Below are 13,878 nucleotides of genomic sequence, written 5' to 3'. Positions count from 1 at the left end.
TATTGGTTAGAACAGATGATGTGCTGGGAGTGATGAGTCAGGGTACGTTCAATCCAATTACTGATCAAGCAGAATGGCATAATGGATACAGCACTGGACTGGCAGAAGACTGGTTCTATTCCCAGCTCTAGCACTTGGTCTACTATATTTTTGGGGGCAAGTCACCTTTCTGTGCCTCAGTTTCTGTGATAGTGGTTCCCAGAACTGTGAGCCACTGTGTTACCAGTTCCCTGACACATCATCTTGTCTGCCATGTCAGCGAACTCTTCAGGACTCTGTCCATCCATCTTGCCTAGCAGGTAACAGTCAGTGAACTCCAATTCTCAAATTTCCCAGACATCTGTTTGTAGTACTCAGCTTCTGTCACAAAATTTTGTCAAGTTTGCAGGACCCTTAAAGAGACAGTACACAGCAGTTTATTAGCTGGGATTGACAAACCCTCCACTTCAAACAAAACACCGAGCTAGTTTATCATAAAAGTAAAACAAGTTTATTAACAACAGGGCATAGGATTAAGTAATACCAAAGAATAAAGAAAGAATAAAAATAAAAAAAGGTTACAAACAAACAAAACTAAAATGTGCTTCTAAGACTAAAACTTAACTTAATCAGCTCTTGTTCAAAAGGAGGACTTAAAGACGATAAAGTCATCATGGAGAAACTAAATGAATTCTTTGCTTCACTCTTCACGGCTGAGGATGTTAGGGAGATTCCCAAACCTGACAGATCTGAGGAATTGTCACAGATTGAAGTGACACTAGAGGAGGTTTTGGAATTAATTGAGAAACTTAACAGTATCAAGTCACCGGGACCAGATGGCATTCAACCAACAGTTCTGAAAGAACTCAAATGTGAAATTGCAGAACTATTAACTATGGTTTATAACCTGTCCTTTAAATCAGCTACTGTACACAATGACTGGAAGATAGCTAATGAAACACCAGTATTTAAGAAGGGCTCTAGAGGTGATCCTGGCAATTACAGACCGGTAAGTCTAACATCAGTACCAGGCAAATTAGTTGAAATGATTGATAATAAAGAATAAAATTGTCAGACACAAAGAACAACATAAATTGTTGCACAAAAGTCAACATGGTTTCCGTAAAGGGAGATCATGTCTTACTAATCTATTAGAGTTCTTTGAGGGGGTCAACAGACATGTGGACAAGGGGGATCCAGTGGACATAGTGTACTTAGATTTCCAGAAAGCCTTTGACAAGGTCCCTCACCAAAGGCTCTTAATTAAGTTGTCATGAGATAAGAGGGAAGATCCTTTCATGGATTGAGAACTGGTTTTCATGGATTGAGAACTGGTTAAAAGACAAGGAACAAAGGGTAGGAATAAATGGTAAATTTTCAGAATGGAGAGGGGTCAGTCCTAGGACCAATCTTATTCAACCTATTCATCAATGATCTGGAGAAAGGGGTAAACAGCTAGGTGGCAAAGTTTGCAGATGACACTAAACTGCTCAAGATAGTTAAGACCAAAGCAGACTGTGAAGAACTTCAAAAAGATCTCACCAAACTAAGTGATTGGGCAACAAAATGGCAAATGAAATTTAATGTGGATAAATGTAAAGTAATGCACATTGAAAAAAATAACCCCAATTAGACATATAATATGATGGGGGCTAATTTAGCTACAACTAATCAGGAGAAAGATCTTGGAGTCATTGTGGATAGTTCTCTGAAAACGTCCACGCAGTATGCAACAGCAATCAAAAAAGCAAGCAAGATGTTAGGAATCATTAAAAAAAGGATAGAGAATAAGATGGAGACTATCTTATTGCCCTTATATAAATCCATGGTATGCCCACATCTTGAATACTGTGTACAGATGTGGTCCCCTCATCTCAAAAAAGATATACCAGCATTAGAAAAGGTTCAGAAAAGGACAACTAAAATTATTAGGGGTTTGGAATGGGTCCCATATGAAGAGAGATTAAAGAGGTTAGGACTTTGCAGCTTGGAAAAGAGGAGACTAAGGGGGGATATGATAGAGGTATATAAAATCATGAGTAGTGTGGAGAAAGTGAACAAAGAAAAGTTATTTACTTGTCCCCATAATATAAGAACTAGGGGTCACCAAATGAAATTAATGGGTAGCAGGTTTAAAGCAAATAAAAGGAAATTCTTCTTCACTCAGCACACAGTCAATCTGTGGAACTCCTTGCCTGAGGAGGTTGTGAAGGCTAGGACTATAACATGGTTTAAAAGAGAACTGGATAAATTCATGGAGGTTAAGCCCATTAATCACTATCAGCCAAGATGGGTAAGGAATGGTGTCCCTAGCCTCTGTTTGTCAGAGAGTGAAGATGGATGGCAGGAGAGAGATCACTAGATCATTGCCTGTTAGGTTCACTCCCTCTGGGGCACTTGGCATTGGCCACTGTCGGTAGTCAGGATACTGGGCTGGATGGACTTTTGGTCTGACCCAGTATGGCCATTCTTATGTTCTTGTTCAAGATGGTTTCCCTACTTACAGCAACTTCTCCAACATGGCTGGCTGTTCCAGCCAGAATTCACCCTTACAAAATGATATTGCTGGTTTCTTTGTTCCCTCAAGAGATAGCTAACTCTTGGGCAGGGGTTCCCAAACTTGGTTTGTGGTTTGTACAGGGTAAGCCCCTGGTGGGCCACGAGATGCTTTGTTTACCTGAGCATCTACAGGTATGACCGCTTGCAGCTCCCAGTGGCTGCGGTTCACTCTTCCCGGCCAATGGGAACTGCGGGAAGTGGCGTGGGCCACCACTTCTCACACCTCCCATTGGCCGAGAATGGTGATCCGCAGCTACTGGGAACTGCGAGTGGCCATATCTACAGCGCTCAGGTAAACAAAGCATCTTGCAGCTTGCCAGGGGCTTACCCTGAACAAGCCTCAAACCAACTTTGGGAACCCCTGCTGTAGGGGTTTGTGCTCTCTCTGTCTCTCTTTATAGTCCAGTAAACCTTTGAAATGTATTCTTCTGAGGTATTGGCCTCTTTTATTTGTCTGGAGAAAATCTGATTATCAGCTCCCTCCTCCCTGAAATGCCAGGTTTAAAAACATTTTAGGCTCATATTTCCAGCACATCTGTAAAGATTTTTGTGGGTTAACCGTACATACATCACACAAGAATATTAATAATCAATGAGTTATTAGTTTATACATGATATATTACATACCACCTTTTGGGTAAATGTCATGACAACAGTACCATCTGGCATTGGGGGTGCTCTTAGGGACACAGTTTCCCCATCTATGAAATGGGGATCATAATCCTGACCTCCTTTGTAAAGGGCTTTGAGATCTACTAATGAAAAGTGGTATATAAGAGCTAGGCATTATTACTAACAAATTGTTTGATTAATCTTTTAAACTTTCTCCTTTTGTACTGATAGTGTGTGGAGAGCAGCTATTCCCCTGGGATTTCTTCTTTGATATTTATTAGTGTGGGCTTGCTGCTCAAGGCTGCACACCTGAGGTAGCCAGCAGATTTTTCCCTTTGCCCAAAACATCTAGCCATCTCACCATAGTCTGATCCTAGCTAGGATATATTCCATAGGGATCTTGTCATGCCAATGTATTATGATCCGAGTACATGCATGGTTTACATGCTCTGCATACATTACAAACATATATTTTTACCACGGTCACCAGAAGTTCAGGATTGATTTCTTTCCTACTAACTGCTCAGGCTGACTAGCATGAAATTTAATTTGTGGCAATCAACTCAAGGTGAGGGGAGCATAAAATTAATGTGACTCATTTATGTTCCATTTCTGCAGCAATCTCCCCCTACTTATATCCCTTAATAGAATGTTTTATATAGCAGCTTTCATACTTTATAAAGCAGAGGCTAAAGCATTACTGTTGCAAACACTGTGTAGGCAAACTGTGTAGCTGTTATGCTTTCAACAGTGGTTCACTTAGCCCCTGCAATGGTGCAGCATTCCATAGTACTGCACCAAAATCAGGGCTGGATAAAGGTGATCCAGGACCATAGGCACATGAAAATTTGAGGCTACCTGTGGCTTCCCCCCTGCAGAGATGCCCTCATACCCTTGGAGTGGCAGTGTGAAGGTGCCCCAGTTCCTTCACAGGAGACAGTGGCATGGTAATCTCCTGTCCCTTTAAGAGAGGTACCAGGGCCCCTTCCTCCCCTTGTGAATGGAAGAGGTGGGCCTCTTATTATTTACATAAGTAGCCTGGATGTATATGTTTGGATGGATGAGGAAGTGCCCTTCTCCTCCTGCCCCATGTAGAGTCCCCTGCAGGGACAGTGCTGGTAGGGCCCTCCAGGGCAGTAGATCTTGGAGATAACATCCTATTGCGATGTGTGGGTCAGTTCACACTTCTCAGAGCTGTTGTTTCAGGCTGTCTGCAGACTAGGCAGATGTTACTGTGTTGGTTACACTTGGATCATATTTTTCAAGTTTTTCTTCAAAACCATGAAGCAAGTAATTTACTTAAAAAAGAAAGAAAGAAAGAAAGGCAAGACTCTCATTTTTATCAGAAGAACTAAGACCTTAGTCTTGGCACTATAGTGCCTATGCCTTGATTCAGTCCCAGACAAAATGTAAACTTTGAGCATAAATACTGCTCTTGGTTAAGAATGTAAAAGCCATGCAGATGCCTCTATAACTCTTTCCATCTGCTAGGAAGAGTTTAGGATCATTACAGTACAAATTTTGTCTTTATAACGTGAGAACATCACTAACATGGTGCTATCAGCCATTGCTGTGCAGCTTTGCAAGGAGTTAAAGATAGCCAACGACCTGTGTGACAGTACAATGGAATATCTGGAGAGCCATTGGGTAAATTTCACCCTACAAGTAATTTTCAAACAAATCGTTTAAAAATCAATGGGTTTCAGGGAAAACTATTGTTATCTAGAATTGGTGTGTCCATTTAGCCACAAAAAATGTGAGAAGCATATGCAATATGGGGCTGCTAACTAGTGTGTAGGCTCTTATGTGGAACATATTTGCACTAAAATGTAGCCATGAATTTGTTTTTTGTAAAGGGGAAAGTAGCAGTGACTAGAGATAATGTTGGCAGTGGTTTGCATTTGAATCAAACGGTATCAAGTGGAGTGCCCCAAGGGTCGGTCCTGGGGCCGGTTTTATTCAATATCTTCATAAATGATCTGGAAGATGGTGTGGATTGCACTCTCAGCAAATTTGCGGATGATATTAAACTGGGAGGAGTGGTAGATACGCTGGAGGGGAGGGATAGGATACAGAAGGACCTAGACCAATTGGAAGATTGGGCCAAAAGGAATCTGATGAGGTTCAATAAGGATAAGTGCAGGGTCCTGCACTTAGGACGGAAGAACCCAATGCACAGCTACAGACTAGGGACCGAATGGCTAGGCAGCAGTTCTGCAGAAAAGGACCTAGGGGTGACAGTGGACGAGAAGCTGGATATGAGTCAGCAGTGTGCCCTTGTTGCCAAGAAGGCCAATGGCATTTTGGGATGTATTAGTAGGGGCATAGCGAGCAGATCGAGGGACGTGATCGTTCCCCTCTATTCGACATTGGTGAGGCCTCATCTGGAGTACTGTGTCCAGTTTTGGGCCCCACACTTCAAGAAGGATGTGGATAAATTGGAGAGAGTCCAGCGAAGGGCAACAAAAATGATTAGGGGACTGGAACACATGAGTTATGAGGAGAGGCTGAGGGAGCTGGGATTGTTTAGCCTGCAGAAGAGAAGAATGAGGGGGGATTTGATAGCTGCTTTCAACTACCTGAAAGGGGGTTCCAAAGAGGATGGCTCTAGACTGTTCTCAATGGTAGCAGATGACAGAACGAGGAGTAATGGTCTCAAGTTGCAGTGGGGGAGGTTTAGATTGGATATTAGGAAAAACTTTTTCACTAAGAGGGTGGTGAAACACTGGAATGCGTTACCTAGGGAGGTGGTAGAATCTCCTTCCTTAGAGGTTTTTAAGGTCAGGCTTGACAAAGCCCTGGCTGGGATGATTTAACTGGGAATTGGTCCTGCTTTGAGCAGGGGGTTGGACTAGATGACCTTCTGGGGTCCCTTCCAACCCTGATATTCTATGATTCTATGATTCTATGAATGCCAGGGTATCTCAGTCCTGATTTATAGCAACTTTGATAGTCCACTCCTTAGCCATTCTTTACCTAGATTCATCTTTTTTAAGAATTAAGTCAAATTGTGCGGTATTTTAATGATGTGCTAATGCTCACTAGTTATTAGGATGTGCCTTAATTTGGGCTCAATCATTGATCTCTAGGTGGGAAAGGATAATTCACTAATGTGTGTGTAGACCAGTGATTATGATGTGGTGTAGGGTATATGGTGAGGCAAGACAAAATGTAGTGCTTGTTAGGTTTTGAAATGACTCTTGAATGGCATGTTTGCATTAATGTTCATTAATATTTTAATTAATGGCAAAGGGTGCCTAGAACCCAGGACAAGCATCCTTCTGTTGTATAGAATTCCAAATAAATAATAAATCTGTGGTGCTGACAAACCCCTTCTCCTCAATCTTTCAAGCCCCAGGGAAACTTTTGCCATTACTGAATAATCACATTAAAGCAGAAGTTCTCAAACTGTGGTCTCTTGGTCTTTGGTGGGTCATGGAGCACTGGCAGGTGCTTTGCAGAAAGTTGACTGTTCACATGTGGCTGGTGCTCCCCATCCTTATTTCCAGACTCTAAATTACATTAAAAGGCAACTAAAAGTATATTCAATACTTTCGCTAAAATTCCTTTGCTATGTCGCCGGTTTCGTGTTTGCTGCAGGTATGTTATGATACCATGAGTGGAAGGGTAGGTGGTGTCTGAGGCAATCTCTGTATTAAAATGTGATCCATGCTATGAAAATGTGTGAGAATTGCTCTTTTAAAGTGATGTGTGTTCCTTGTCTTGTTAATAATATTATTAATAATAATAATAATAATAATTACTTAATAGATATCTAGCTCTTTGTAGCTCACTATGCCCATAGCGCTCAAACTGTTTTTCAAAAGAAGTAAATATCATTATCTCCATTACACAGATGAGGATATTTAACTGCAGGGATGGGGACTAATTTGCCCATAGTCACACAGTAAGGCAGTGACAAGGTTGGGAATCCACTGGGCTATGCTGCCTTCTATAGAAAAGATATAAATGTCATCCAAAAATGTGTCTTAATCATGAAACATGAGGTGTGTCACATAGATTGTAAACACTTTGGGGCAGAGGACCATCTTTTGGCTTTGTGCCTAGCACAATAGTCTCTTGCTCCATGACTTGGGCTCCTACACACTACCGCAATATAGATTCTAAATAATAAGAATAATTAATAAAGGATCAGAAATAAACATTAATTTCTAACATTTATGATTTTCTTCAGGCCCATATAATTTTTGGATTATTTTATTTTATTTTGCATAGGGAAATAAAGGTTAGACCTATTTCAGACATTGAAAGAAAGGGGGAAAATATCTTCCACAATGTGATATTTATTATAACTCCATGTGACAGGATTGTGCAATATTATTGTCAGACAGAGGTCATTTTAAACAGCAAGATTCTGCAACTCTTTCTTACTGGTGTGTACTCACAAAGGTGGTTCTATTGGCTTCAATGGGAGTACTCTGATTACTAAATGGTATTCAATGCCAGTAACTGCTGCAGAATCTGGTAGAATCTCTATGTTGCCTTTTGATAAATAAGATTATAGAAAACTGCTTTTGAAACAACGGGTTTTACAAGAGGCTATTGGGTAATCCAAGGCCAGATTGATTTCCACAGGTTTCATAGAAATCATGTTCACATAAACAGACAAAACAGATGAGAAGGAAAGAGAGCAAGAAAGCAAGCATGTGTTGGTTCCTAATTATATTAAATGGGATATTTGCATTATCACAATATGATGAAGAGCAGCATGAATAAGTAAATAGATTCACTATTTGACAGAAGCAGCATTGTAAAATACTTAGGAAACCCATTTTAGTCTGATGCTTGCTTTCAATTAAATTTGATTGTTTAAAAATCATTCCTTCCATGCTTGGCTCAATAAGAATGACATGAGCTGGGATTACATTGATTCATTAAATTTATATGTCACCAGTTTTCTAGCACCTTCTGATCATATCATAACATGAAAATTCTGGATTTTAAAATCATCCAATTTGCTTTCATAATATCTAGGCATTATGTCTTTTATCTCAAATCAGATGTAATAGATGAATATTTTTCACCTCCTCATCAAGAGGTGAATAACATATATTAAATGATGGAAGAATGGGGGAAATGGAAGATATTAACCATGATGATAATTTGATATGAAGATTTTAGAGCCTGATACAAGGCATGCCTTTTAATTTGCATTTATGAACACTTATACTCTCACACTCACTGATTTTTTATTGTTAAGGAATGCCAAAAAGTGTGTTATTCATCAGCAGAAAATGTGGGGGTTTGGATCAACTCATTACCCGTGAAATTGATTTTCAATTTCCAAAACTAATGGGATAAATGAAATATGCCCGTATAAACTGTCAGATGGCATAAATACTGAGAGGCAGATTCTCAGCTGGTGTAAATTGATTTCAATTGGCTTCAGTGGAGCTATGATGATTTGTGCCAGCTGAGTATTTGCCCCTAAGAATAATATTGAGAAGTTCTACTAGTATAGTTAATAATGACTTCATATTCCCTTAACAAACATAGATACATTACCCATACTTTTTCCTCTTTCACTGATGCTTTCAGTGGTGTTAGATTACTGTGCAGAGTTCAACAGCTCTTCTTCCATGTGCTTAAATGAGCTGTTGAAAAATATTTTCTGTGTCTGAGTGAAAATTTGGGTCTCTGTGCAATGACACATGGCTTTTTCTTCCCTTGAGTAAGGTCTGTGGGGGTCAGAACAACGTGGATAATATTTAATAGCCAACAAATGTACACTCACACATTTGAGTCTTTATGGTTTGGCATTTTTGAAGTCAGTAGTTTATAACAACAAAGCCACGATGATGCCACCTTGGGACAGGGTAAATTGGGTCTAAAATCTAAGTTGGCCCTTATATTCTAGATACCCTGTTAGCAAAATGTATGAAATGTAAATAGAAAGCTGCATTTCACTGATTTCAGAATACATAAAGTATCATATATGGAAAGATGCTGTGCATTCCCATATTTCTGCTCTAGAAACATTGTTTTTAAATAATAGATTTTATAAGAGACTACTTAATAATTCAAGAGCAGATTTTTATCATGGAAAGGCAGTGTTGAAATGGATAAGATATTGGACTGGAGATGCTGCTTGTATTTCTAACTCTGCCACTGACTTGCTGTGTGATCTTGAGCAAGTCACTTCAGCTTCTGGTGTGTCAGTCTCCTCATCTGTGACATGGGGATAGTGCTACTTACCTTGTTTTGTCAAACCCCTTGAGATACATGAATGAAAAGTGATATATAAGAGCTAAGTCGTTATAATAATATTACAGTGCTTTTCACCAATAGATCTCAATGCACTTCACAATCTGTAAGGTATTTATTCTCACAGCACCTCTGTGAGTAGAAAAATGCTACTATCCCCATTGTACAGATGCGGAGTTGAGGCACAGAAACTTGCTCAAACTGTCACAGGAAGTCTGTAGCAGAGTAGGGAACTGAACCTGGATTTCCCAAATCCTAGGCTAGTGTCATAAACACTGGATAATCCTTTCTCCCCATTATAATTAGCAAATGAAACATGCCACTCCTTTCCATACAGGATTGAACAGTTATTTGGCTCTAGCACTTTCTGAGTCTAGAACTTTCTTCTAAGCTGCACCTATATATACATAGTATTTTCTATGGTCCTTATCCTCCCTTTATTGAAGTCAGTGATAAAATTCTCATTAATTTCCATGGAATTCCAAGGAGCAGAGCTTAGGTCCACTAGGAAGGACATGAACAGTCATCTGATCAAAATGATACTGTCTTGTTTAGTCACTCAAGAAAAAAATCTAGTGGGCTTCTAATGTGAGAAGACTTTAAGTTATCAGATCTTTTTACCATGGTCAATCCCTGAAAGACAACACAATTATCTGTTTTTTTATCCTACAGCAAAATTTGCTATCAATCTGATATTTGTTTAAATGTGAAAGGAATGAATGCTTCTCCTGGTATTCTGTTTGTTCAGGTTTGTGAGTCATTTCCCTTCACTTTATTTCTTCCCAAAATTACTTTTCATAAGCTCACACACACAAAATGCAGTCTGCTTCCACTCAGACATCCCTATTCATGTTCAAATATTTGTGCTTCTCCAGATACAATTTGCATGTATCACCTGCTGCAAGCCCTAGAAATTCAGAAGGCACTCTGATGAGAGCAGAAGCATCTTTGTGTAGGTTTTTGTTTCAGCAGCATCCTACAGTTAAATAGTACACACTGAGGAAATGGGGCATTAATACAATACTAGCCCAATTCCAGACTTGTTCAGATGATTTTCCACAAGCATAAAATTTCTTCATGAACTGTGAAAATTTGTATGCAATGACTCTTTGAACATAACCGAGTGTTCATTTCCAATAAGGACTTACCACATCACTGAGCACTTGGAAGAATCTTGATTAGGAAGAAATAAAGACAGGATAGCAGTTCTGTATTTGAAAACAGCTGCTACATCTTTTGTGTCCTCCTAAAATCAAACCAAAATACCGGAAATAATGTGCCTTTAAGGGTCATATCTTGCCAGGTTGTTGGCAGTATTCCTCAGATGGAATTGAAATTAATCTACCACATTTCAACTTCTGAAGAAATTGATGTTCAGAGGAAATTTTGAACCATATTATTTACCACACCCACATCATACAGTTTTTGCCAGCTGAATACCTGTGACCTAGTGGCTGGCTAGACTTTCAGAAACCATTTCAATTTTCAAAGATTTCCAGACACAATCAGATGTTACTAGTAAGTTGTTTGGTTCTATTCATAGCCTTATGAATAAGGTCGTAGTTAAGTAATTACTTTCTATTTGGCACCTAAACTGGGGAACTAAATTATTCTCATTGGTTGATCTAATGATCACAGAGTATTTCTGCCAGCCCAACATAACTAACATGCTGTACAGTATCCTTGTTGACAAGCATTCAGACGAAAAGAATATGCACACCTCTATAAATGAGCTGTTATCCTGAAGTCTGGATAACTGGAATTTTGGTCCTTATTCATAATGGCCAATTCACCAGGCAAGTTAAAAAGCTTCTATACAGAAAATATGAAGGAATCTTAACATAAGATGCACAGAGACTAGGATACAATATTGCCATACTTATTTTGTCTTTCAGCTTCTTTTTGTACGTATGTAATACACATTGAATTTTATTAATATCCCTATTATAACTTTTATCAAAATAATAATAATAGGTGTTATCCCTTCATGCAACCAAATGTATAACAGTTTAGTCCAAACATATTAAGAGAAATATATGTGTAGTCCAAACATATTAAGAGAAAAACAGAGACATGACAACTATATTGGGTACAACTTTGGTGGTTTACAATACTAAATAAAACAGACACACTTTCCTCAGTTAACATTCACATTATTCATCTTTTAAGGGCTGTGCTTTTGTTATAATTGTTTGGCTGCATAACGTGCCTGTTTATGTAAAAGTCTCATGTTATTGCTAATAAAACATTACAACAGGTGACAACAAAATATAAGGCACAAGGTCTAAATGTTTAATTGTATATCTATTCATGTTTAAAATTTAATTAATATCCTTTAGAGGGGGTGAAAAAACCACTACCTGTCCTCAATAAACTCCACTACTCTGACCAGTCTCATTAATAAGGAAGATGCTTGACCCTACTACTTAAGCTATTTTAACTGTTATACGTGAAGAATACTCATTGATTTTTAACTCCAGTGCATGGCTTACTCATATCATAAGAAACTTGAACTCAAGTACATTGCTCTGGGGCATGATCTTGCTCATATTAAAGTCAACTGCAGTTTTGCTACTGACTTTACTAGGAGCAGGATTGGACTCCTGGTTGTAAACTTGTCTGCTGCAAAAGGAAATTACCCTAAACGAGCTCCTATTCTATTATACTGACTCATTATTTTAAACTGTCTGCAAGAGGATAAATTGGTACGGTATGCATACAGCTACAGTATTCAGACCACTACATTATTACAAGGAATATTGATTTCCTTAACATTGGTATTCATCATTCTTTGTTTGAGACTTGTGTGCTCACTGAAATTGAATTGATGTGATTGCATGTTTTTTGTATGTGTAAAAAATGTCATTTATCAAATAATTGCATTCTGCAGATTACTTTGAAGTCAAAATATCAATTGTGCCTTTCATTCTTTCTGCCTTGATTTCTATCCAGTTTGCTGTTTCTAAATATCATGTTGGCTAGGTAGTTAGTTAGCACTTCTGGAAAGTAGCCATATACTTCAATCTGGCTGCCTTTGACTTACTGCTCAGAATATCCCAAGGAGCATTACCGTTACCTCTCCAGGTCCCTGAACCTTATGCTAACAGTCATTTTAACTGACCGTCAATTCTTCTCCTATATCAACTATATATAAAATATGGATATTTTTCTTTTAGCCCTACAGAGATAGGGATTTTTTTCACACAGTTTAATGGCTAAAACTTGCTTCTTGTTTATCCTTTTATCTAGAGTGAATTCTGACTAGATCCTTTCAATAAAAATAGAAATCAAAGATGGGGGGATTGCAGCTAACACACAGAAGAGGAGAGAGACTAGCCTGCATAAAAATGTTAGGATATACTGGTAAAGTACAAATAAAATAGAACTTACTGTATATTGACACTGTCTAATAGCATAAAGCTTCCTAATACACATAAAGCAGTCTCTATGTATATATTGTAATATTCAAGGAAATTAACCAGGCATTGCAAGTTTTGTGTTTCAACTTTCAATAGTGTATTACAATATTTTTTATAACATAGTCTCAAAATCCTTCCCCTCCTCCCCCCCCACCATTCCTTCTTATTCCAGAAAAGAAAAGAAACCAAACCAAACCAGAAAAGGTAACAATCAAGGATCACTGCTGGTTTGAACAACTTCTTTTAAAGAAAAGTTTCCACTTTTTGCTGCCAGTAATTCCAAGGCTAAAGTAGGTTAATCCTCTTACCTTATTCACCAATGTAAAGTGAATCTAGCTTGGCTCAGTGCTGCACTGCTCAGTGCTGCTTCTCTGCCTGCTTTCCCTCTTGCTGCCTGTTACAGTATCTCCACTGCTGGATCTAACTGGGGCTCCCTCTCTCCCAGCGTCACTTTTAACTCAGGCAGGCAGGGAGCTGAAGCCAAAGGGACTCTCTATCTGATTGGTTTCCATTCAGTGCCCATGATTAATAAGAAACGTCCCTCACACAGAGAGATATTGCTGCTGATGGAGCTGCAGTGCTCAACATGAGAAGGTTTGGGGCTGGGGTGAGTGCAGGCTTTTCCAGGCATACAGTGATTTGCAAGTGAATGCAGTGGGAGGGTACTGAGAGGAGGGCTTTGTCAAGGACCCCTTTTTGATAGAATGAGCCTCATGGTTTGAAGTCTCAGTTAATCAGCCCAGTTTAATCTGTTTTCAATTTTAATAATAAAGGTGAAGGCATGTCTGTAACCTGTAAATCATCTGGAGAAAAGATTTACCTGCATTATCTATCGTGATTCAATGCCATTTGTGCACACGCAATCACTGAAGAATTTGATATTACCTGGTGCCAGTGCAGGGACAAAAGATTTGAAGTTGAAAGAAAGAGAAGGTGAAGAAGATCCCCCACCCACTCCCAAATTTACAGCATTAGATTCATTTACAGAGATTGGTAAATTATGGGGGTGTTATTGCATCTCAAAACGCACATAATGCCACATTATTGAGAATGTTTCACTTGTCATGGTTAACAGTTCTAGCAC

The 13,878-nt window shown here is 38.9% G+C and overlaps 1 protein-coding gene across 1 annotated transcript in view; it reads right to left on the bottom strand.

Moving 5' to 3' along the window:
• Nucleotides 1-13,189, bottom strand: part of CDH9 (cadherin 9) — a 139,519-nt gene extending 126,330 nt beyond the window's left edge. The window contains exon 1 of the mRNA XM_073329465.2: nt 13,103-13,189. The gene's annotated coding sequence lies outside the window, so the exon portion shown is untranslated. The remainder of the gene's footprint in view (nt 1-13,102) is intronic.
• Nucleotides 13,190-13,878: the final 689 nt, after the last annotated feature.

Source organism: Lepidochelys kempii, chromosome 2 (genome assembly GCF_965140285.1).
Source record: "Lepidochelys kempii isolate rLepKem1 chromosome 2, rLepKem1.hap1, whole genome shotgun sequence".
Classification (NCBI taxonomy): domain Eukaryota; kingdom Metazoa; phylum Chordata; order Testudines; family Cheloniidae; genus Lepidochelys; species Lepidochelys kempii.
The sequence above is the reverse complement of the archived record's forward strand: the minus strand, read 5'-3'. Positions and strand labels throughout refer to the sequence as shown.